Consider the following 9,281-nt stretch of genomic DNA (forward strand, 5'->3'; position numbering starts at 1 on the left):
ATGATATAATAATCTCCAAATAGTTAAAAATGAAAACATGAATCTTCTGAGATATCTTCAGCACTCTAGAACAAATGAATAGCAAGGAGTGGATGATAAGGGGTGCACCGGCATGAGAAAATATTTGAAACGAGAAAAAGATATGATCTAGAAAGCTTGAATTGAATCCACCGGAGAAGAAAAGAATGAAGAATGATGAACTTGTAGAGCATCTTCATGAGAACCACCGGGTAAGAACATTGGCAGAAAAGAATGGAGAGACTTCACATCCATAAGGTAAAATACTTGATTAAGAAATCTGAGTCTTTGAAGAAACAAGGGGGGGGGGGGGGGAAAACAAAGACAACTTGGGATGGATGAAACGAAGACCGTTGAGAAAAACTGAGATTGGATCTTGCGAATGGGAAATAATGATAGGATCATCTTGAAGAGAATCACACCGGTTGGAAAGAATTGACATGACAACCTCGATGATCAAGAAGGATTGGTATTCACATAGAAGTATGAGAACACCACTTAGGGAATGTATGGAATCAACATTTGACATTGAATCAACTCAATTACCACAAACCAAAACAAAAACAAAGAATTGGCTTGCAGAATAAGCCGAAACAAACATATGATAGAGATTTCGTCCGAAGTTTTTGTGGTGGGGCCCACACGGGCTCGATCGTACAACACCATCATGTACAAGGCAGTGCACATGACATACGAAGCGTCCCCGAGTCAGCATAGCCAAGGACTCTTTAAGACACAATGATACCACTGTAAAACCAACCGTGGATAGGCGGACCACTAGACGTCGAACCCCAATCTCATATCATGCATCTATCGGAAAGATATCCTAGGAGATGCTTGAATTCCCACTTATAAACTCTTGAAACTTTCTGGTTATGCAATCAGGTGTAGGGGATACAGGGGAAGCATAATATCTCACCCAAAACTAACAAATCCTACATCCAGCTGTATCCATCCTTCAACACATAACCAAGAAACCTTCGGAAATCATTTACCTCAACCTTCGAAAAGCACCCGTTATACGAGTTATGGCAATACTCCCGAACTCCCGCCCCAGTACCGGGTGGCGTCGAGGTTATCTCACCAACAACTGCATAAAGGAGATTTTCGATGTCGGCGAACCCAGGTATTCCAGAACTGCAATGATAAAATTGTGACGACAACACCTCGGAGCTCAACTCCCCGGGAGACTGCCACAACCCCTAAATGTCAGGAGGCACCAAGAACAATGTTCTCGTCACAAAACCATTGGAACGATTCCAAGATACCCGCGTGATCCTAATTTTTTTCGTGAAATTTGAGGAGAGAAGAGTCAAAACTCTACGTCAGGATGCCTCACCAGAGCGATGAAGGGACTGAGGAGTAAAAATAATCCTACTCTCCGATATATATAATCCTGTAAGACTCAAAACATTTTTCTAGACTCAACAATGCCAGCTATTCGATCAAGCAGGGGGCTCCTAAGTCGGGGAAGGCTCTGATTACCAACTTGTAACACCCGCGATGCAGCTATATCTCCCACGTGTCGGAGCACGACTTAGAGGCATAACCGCATTGTAGGCATGTCGCAAGAGGGGTAATCTTTACACATCCCATGTACTGAATAAGAGAGGGATAAAGAGTTGGCTTACCATCGCCACTTCACACAATACATAAATATAGCATTACATCATCCAGAATACAATCAAGGTCTGACTACGAAACCAAATAAAGAAAGACAACCCCAAATGCATAGATCCCCGATCGCCCCAACTGGGCTCCACTACCAATCAAAATGAAATGAAACACAACAACAAAAAGGTCTCCATCGAGATCCTCCTTGAGCTCGGTTGCGTCACCTGCACGGTTATCATCGGCACCTACAACTGTTTGAAGTAATCTGTGAGTCACGGGGACTCAGCAATCTCACACCCGCGAGATCAAGACTATTTAAGCTTATGGGTAGGAAAGGAGTTATGAGGTGGAGCTGCAGCAAGCACTAAGTATATATGGTGGCTAACTTACGGAAATGAGAGCGAGAAGAGAAGCAAAGCACGGTCGTGAACTAGAAGTGATCAAGAATTGATCCTGAAACTACTTACGTTAAAGCATAACACAAGAACCGTGTTCACTTCCCGGACTCCGCTGAGAAAAGACCATCACGACTACACACGCGGTTGATGCATTTTAATTGAGTTAAGTGTCAAGTTCTCTACAACCGGATATTAACAAATTCCCATCTGCCCATAACTGCGGGCACGACTTTCGAAAGTTCAAAACCCCGCAGGGGTGTCCCAACTTAGCCCATCACAAGCTCTCACGGTCAACGAAGGATATTCCTTCTCCCAGGAAGACCCGATCAGACTCGGAATCCCAGTTACAAGACATTTCGACAATGGTAAAACAAGACCAGCAAGACCGCCCGATGCGCCGACATCCCGATAGGAGCTGCACATATCTCGTTCTCAGGGCAACACCGGATGAGCGCTCCATACAACTAAAACCAGCCCTCAAGTTTCGCCGAGGTGGCGCTGCAAAGGACTCTAGTTCGGACCAACACTTAGACAAGCACTGGCCCGGGGGGGCTTAAATTGAAGATGACCCTCGGGAGCACGACTCCCAAGGGAAAAGTAGGTGGTGGTGAGGCAAATGGTAAAACCAAGGTTGGGCCTTGCTCGAGAAGTTTTATTCAAAGCGAACTATTAAGGGGTCCCCATAACACCCAACCGTGTAAGGAACGCAAAATCAAGGAACATAACACCGATATGACGGAAACTAGGGCGGCAAGAGTGGAACAAAACACCAGGCATAAGGCCGAGCCTTCCACCCTTTACCAAGTATATAGATGCGTTAATTAAACAACAATATATATATAGTGATATCCCAACAATATCCATGTTCCAACATGGAGCAAACTTCATCTTCACCTGCAACTAGAAATGCTATAAGAGGGGCTGAGCAAAGCGGTAACGTAGCCAAACAACGGTTTGCTAGGAAAGGAGGGTTAGAGGCTTGTCACGACAATATGGGAGGCATGATATAGCAAGTGGTAGGTATCACGGCATAGCAAAAAGAGCGAGAAACTAGCAAGCAAAGATAGAAGTGATTTCGAGGGTATGGTCATCTTGCCTGAGATCCCGCAAGGAAGAAGAACGAGTCCATGAAGAAGACAAACAGACGAAGTCGAACGAATCCTCACAAACGCGATGTTATCAGAACTAACCCGAAGAGGCAACACCGGAAAGAAGAAAACAACATAGTAAACAACCACCACATAAACATGGCGTGATGCACAACCAAGTATGATGCATGTCCGGTTTAATGAAGCATGGCATGGCAAAGTGCAACAAACAACACTACAAATTAAGTGGAGCTCAATATGCAACGGAGTTGCATATTGAAGAAAACACCACATGACTTATTTAGTTCTCTCTCGTTTATGTACCCAACAAGATTAAATGTTGATTAACATGGCAAGAGGGTGAAGCATAATAAAACTACCTAACTAGGCAAGTTTAAATGAGGCCGGAACAACAAACAACAAGTCCGGAAACTCCTCATATGCATATATTAGGGTTAGTACTGTTCTGCCCTAAACACAATTTTAGAGTTATTAAACATGCAAAGTAATGACACCATGTCAAACTAGGCATTTTTCTACCCCATTTACATATAAAGTTTATTAAATTTGGAGCTACGGTTATTAAGTTATGAAATAAAGCATTTTGCATGTTATTTAAGCAAATTAAATCAACCGTCATTTTAAACATTTTAAACATGCATGAAAATTGGGTATTATTAATCTACACAAAATTCTAAGCATTTTACATATAAAGTTTATTAGGTTCCGATGCACAACGGGCCTCGAGGCCTTGGAGAGGGACGCATGCAGGCCTGGCGGGCGAGCGGGGAAACGACTAGCTCGGGGTCGCGGTCGATGCAACTGGACGCGGTCAACGCACCCCAGGCGAGCGCTCATCCTCCTGCTCGTAGCAGAGGATGCAGAGGCCGCAGCGTGAACTTGGCGGCAGGAACGGGATATGGCAGCAGGGCGGCGATGGGTCTTGGGGGTCGGCCAGTTCGTCGGCGGCTTGCCGGAGTTGGCCGGAGTAATGACGAGGTGGCGAGGCAAGGGAGGCAGGCGCACGTTCTTTCGAAGCTGAGGAGGCTGGTGGCGCCGGTCAACGGGGTCAGCAAGGAAGCGACACGGCGCCAGGAACTTGCGGCTACGTCGATGGAGCAAGCAGCAGCCACGGCGGCGCTGAGGACCTCAAGGCCGAGCCCATGCCATGGCGCTTGGGGACCCTTTGGTGACATCGAAGAGTTGTAGCAGCGCTCCTAGTCGCAGTAGTGGACGGTGGACGAGTATGAGGAGGCGACGCTGAAGATCCGCGGCGACGGTGCTGGGACTCCGGCGAGGAGGGCAAGACGGAGGGAGAAGGGCGGCTCAGGACGGCCAACGCTTGATGCGGATCCTGGCAGAGAAGGCAAACGCGTGGAGAGGGAGAAGGATTAGAGAGAGAGAGAGCACGGGAGAGAAAAATAAAGGGAAAGGAGGAGGAGAAAAATGAGACAGTGACCTGACGGCGTGCACCGACGAGGCAAGGAGGAGGCCGGGGTCCATCTGGAGGCTTCCATGGCGCTGGTCTCCGGTGAGGCTGGTCCGATGAGGCACGACGGGCGAAGGTGGGGTGCACAGGAGGAGCAAGACGCGTGGTTGGGTGGATCGATGGATTTGAAGATTATGGTGGTGGCTAACTGGTGAATCGGGAGGAGGCTGCGGGATTGGATCGAGGGGAAGCCTCGAGTGCTGGTTGGGCCATTGGGGAAAACGATGGAGGTAGGTGGGTGGATCGGGAGGGATCCCGAGGAAGATGGCAGCGGAGTGGGAAGGATGGGACAAGGTGCCTAGAATTTAGGGTTTGTCTAGTTTATAAAGCAAATGGATCTAAAAGCAGACTAATGGAAGCCCTTTGATCTAAAACGGACGGCTGAAAAAAATAGGTTAGGAAGTCCAAATTAAGAAAACTGAGACGTTTTATAGATGTTTGGGGATGTTCCGGACCCATCGGTCATGACTGCTCGGGTTGGGTCCGGGACAGTTTCGGACGCGCACGAGAGGGGGTTTGGTTTGTGCACTGAGCAAAGAGGGGTTTTCGGACCGTGCGATCGCATCGGACGGCTCCAGACGCGAAAGGGGTAGGTGGATGGACTAGGTGGGCTGTGGCGAGGCTGAGAGGAGATAAGAGAGAGAGATGGCCCGGCAACAGTTTTCGGAGACCGAAAACGTCCGACGTTAGACCGGCTATACTGCCGCTATAGTTATCCGTTGGGGGCGTCAAACGGACTCCGAACGCGATGAAACTTGGCAGGCGGCCTACTGACAACAAGACAACACCGCATGCCAACTTTCATCCCATTCCAAGAACATTTTCCGGCCACTTATAAAATAATATTTCGGACGTGCCGCGGACGCGTGCAAGTGTGTCTGGGCTCAGAACGGACAACAAAATTAACTGGGAGACTGGGACAGATGCAAGTTTTGAAAACATGATGATGCAGTGCACATGATTACATGATAAGATGCAACACACAAGCAAATGACATGGCAATGTCGGCGAATAACTGGAAGACACCTGGCGCATCGGTCTTGGGGAGCCACAACCATCATCACCAACTTTTTTTATAAGAGTAGAAATTAGAGATATACCACTTCTCGAATCTTGAAAACTAGCACATTCCTCCCTTATATCATCAAAACCGCCAAAGGAATATATATTGAGTGAAACATAACATATTTTTAGTGATATACGTATTTTGAAACTAGACTCTTTTTTCTATCAAATTGGTGAATATGTATTAATCTACTTTGATCGTGTGGCAATGCATTGGCACATTGCTAGTTATTACTACTATATAATTTTTTGGACACCAGACAAACGGTGGAGTACATATACGAAGAGAAGAGGCGCATGCATGCAGTCTGTCTCTCGCTATCTCGCACACATGAGAGTTACGTAAAGGTACCGGAAACAAATATACCGTAAAATCGTAGGTGCACGATTGTTGCATGCGTGGGTGCCGGGTACGTGGTGGAGCGCACCTTTGTAGGAATAGTCAGATCTCGTGATAATTTGATCTGTAGGAGTTGTTGGTCGGGACCACAGATGAACAACCTGGAGGTGATGGCTCGCCAGTCGCCACTGATCGAGTAGCCACGTTTAAAATATCATTTTTAGCGGGGTAAGAGTTCCGATTTTCAATGGTGCGTTAATGATTGGTATGGAGCAAAAATGGAATTCATAACTACTACCTCTGTCCTGGTTTACTAGTCCCCATTGTATTTTGGGTCAAAGCCTGTCCACGAATTTTACTTGTAAAATGTGAATGGAAAACAAGATTTTGTTATACCCAAACAAAAAGGACTGGAGGGAGTGATTCCTCTGAAACAGGCGCGACCTCTCATAGCGCAGGCATTGAACCGTCGCGTCGGCCAAGAGGGCCCCACTCGCTGCAGGCGAGGCTGAACATAACTCCTCGCCTCATGCAACCGGCTTCAGACTGCCCTGCCTGCCTCCATTAAATCCGCGCGTGTGCCGGCAACACGTCCTTCCGCGAGCCGACCGACATTTTAGAACACAACGTCGGCTGCCTCCTCTCGTCCGCTCGCTATTTAAACGAGGCCAGACGCCTCGCAAGAACCACACCACACCGTTGCTCCCCATATCCTCCTTGCCCCATTTTCTCCACACTCTCCATAGCATCCAGTGAGCAAGAAGACGAGTTCTCCGGCATAAAAGCCGGCTGGGTGCCCGACAAGACAGGCAACTTGCTTCCCCACCTCCCTCCCCGCCCCATGCCATCAGTACCATAGGCGAGGCCACCACTCCAAGCTGGCCCCTGATACATCGACTCGACGCTCCAAGCCTGCTCGCAGAGGAGTGGCCAGTTGCTGCACGCCGGCACACGGGGGACCACAGTGTCCAGTGCACCATGGTTGGTCGCGCCATCAGACGAAAATGTTGGTGGAACCGTGGCATGCTGGCGGAGGTGGCCAACACGTTTGCGGCCACTGCCGACACCGAGGAAGAGTAGACCACGGGAGCCGCCGCCGCTCTGAACCCACGAATGCTACGACCACCGCATCGCCGGGATAGACACCCGATGTGTTGCTCGATTTGGCTCAGAACATCATGGACCCCAACAGTGGCCGGCATTAGAAATTATACCTACTTCCAGAAGTTCTTCACGATTAGTCAAAAATTGACCAAAATATAACTAATTACGCATGGTCTTGACTTGTTTTGCTCGCACTGGTAGTAGGAACTAGAGGTTTTTCTTTATTTATAACTCTCCTCACATTTTTTGGCTTTGAAGTGAATCATGGTTGTGGACATTATCTATGAATGTGCAGATATCTGTGAACATGAGTTTGATGTGCAAGTTGAACTTGGAATGTTGGGCTTGCACGTGAACTATACCATGTCCAATGCTTCGTCTGTTATTGTTTGGAAAGTAATTGTTGTTATTACATGACCCGAAAAAAAATTATTTTGCACCACATCAGTAGATGCACGGACATCAGAACAGGCATGCTGACTGGATAAACATTTTAACCTAGCTATTATGCAGGAAAATTTGTAATGACAACGATTTTAGATAGCATGAGACGCTTATCCTGCTCTGCCTCTGCTAGCTTCTTTCTGGCTTCTTCCGTCTCTTCTTTGGCTTGGGTGAACAGAGCATCTGATTGCTCTTTTTGCTTCTTTAGGAACTCAGCTACATTCTCAAGGGCTGCTGCACGCTTTCTTGCAGCCTTTACTAGAGCCACGAGGACATTAACAGTTGACGACTCCACCTTACTTGTGTGTAATCCAGCATCATCTAGGAATTTTCACATTGTGTCTAATCCAACATCATTAGGGAACAGGCACCTTGTGTGTAATCTAGCCTCATTCTGGAAACATGATCTCAAGGTTGACCATACTTCCCTCCTCGTAGGAACTGTATCCTGACATGAAGTTACTTCTTTTTTAGATCAATACTCAGAGCAACCTAGATCCATTTAGTAGAAGCCAGATAAACATGACTCGAAGAAGTGAATTCAAAAGGAAAAATATAAAAATAGACTCCAAGGTGAGAACACCCACTTCCTACATCAAGCTAAAAACGAAAGCATTAGGACGATTAAGACTCTTCTTATTACACATCGAAGAACACGAGGCTAAGAGAAACAGAAACTACAACAAATACACATCTAAGAAAACGAGGCTAAACGAAAGTAATTGAAAGGGTGTTACTCACCAAAGCACGTTTTACAGGTTTGGTGCAACTCCTCTTTAACTTGCAACGCTCCTTGAAGATGTCCCCAATATCCCGTGTTTGGTCTTCATTGCTGCTACCTCTTGAGCACTTGCGTTGGTTTTCCCTTGAAGAGGAAAGGGTGGTGCAGCAAAGTAGTGTAAGTATTTCCCTCAGTTTTTCACAACCAAGGTATCAATCCAGTAGGAGGCTATGCGCGAGTCCCTCGCACTACACAAAACAAATAAATCCTCGCAACCAACGCGGTAAGGGGTTGTCAATCCCTACACGGTCACTTACGAGAGTGAGATCTGATAGATATGATAAGATAATATTTTTGGTATTTTTATGATAAAGATGCAAAGCAAAATAAAAGTCAACCAAAACAACTAAGTATTGGAAGATTAATATGATGAAGATAGACCCGGGGGCCATAGGTTTCACTAGTGGCTTCTCTCAAGAGCATAAGTACTTTACGGTGGGTGAACAAATTACTGTTGAGCAATTCACAGAATTGAGCATAGTTATGAGAATATCTAGGTATGATCATGCATATAGGCATCACGTCCGAGACAAGTAGACCGACTCCTGCCTACATCTACTACTATTACTCCACACATCGACCGCTATCCAGCATGCATCTAGAGTATTAAGTTCAAGAGAACAAAGTAACGCTTTAAGTAAGATGACATGATGTAGAGGGATAAACTCATGCAATATGATGAAAACCCCATCTTGTTATCCTCGATGGCAACAATACAATACGTGCCTTGCTGCCCCTACTGCCACTGGGAAAGGACACCGCAATATTGAACCCAAAGCTAAGCACTTCTCCCATTGCAAGAAAGATCAATCTAGTAGGCCAAACCAAACTGATAATTCGAAGAGACTTGCAAAGATAACCAATCATACATAAAAGAATTCAGAGAAGATTCAAATATTATTCATAGATAGACTTGATCATAAACCCACAATTCATCAGT

Source organism: Triticum urartu, chromosome 3, assembly GCF_003073215.2.
Source record: "Triticum urartu cultivar G1812 chromosome 3, Tu2.1, whole genome shotgun sequence".
In the NCBI taxonomy this organism is placed as follows: Eukaryota; Viridiplantae; Streptophyta; class Magnoliopsida; order Poales; family Poaceae; genus Triticum; species Triticum urartu.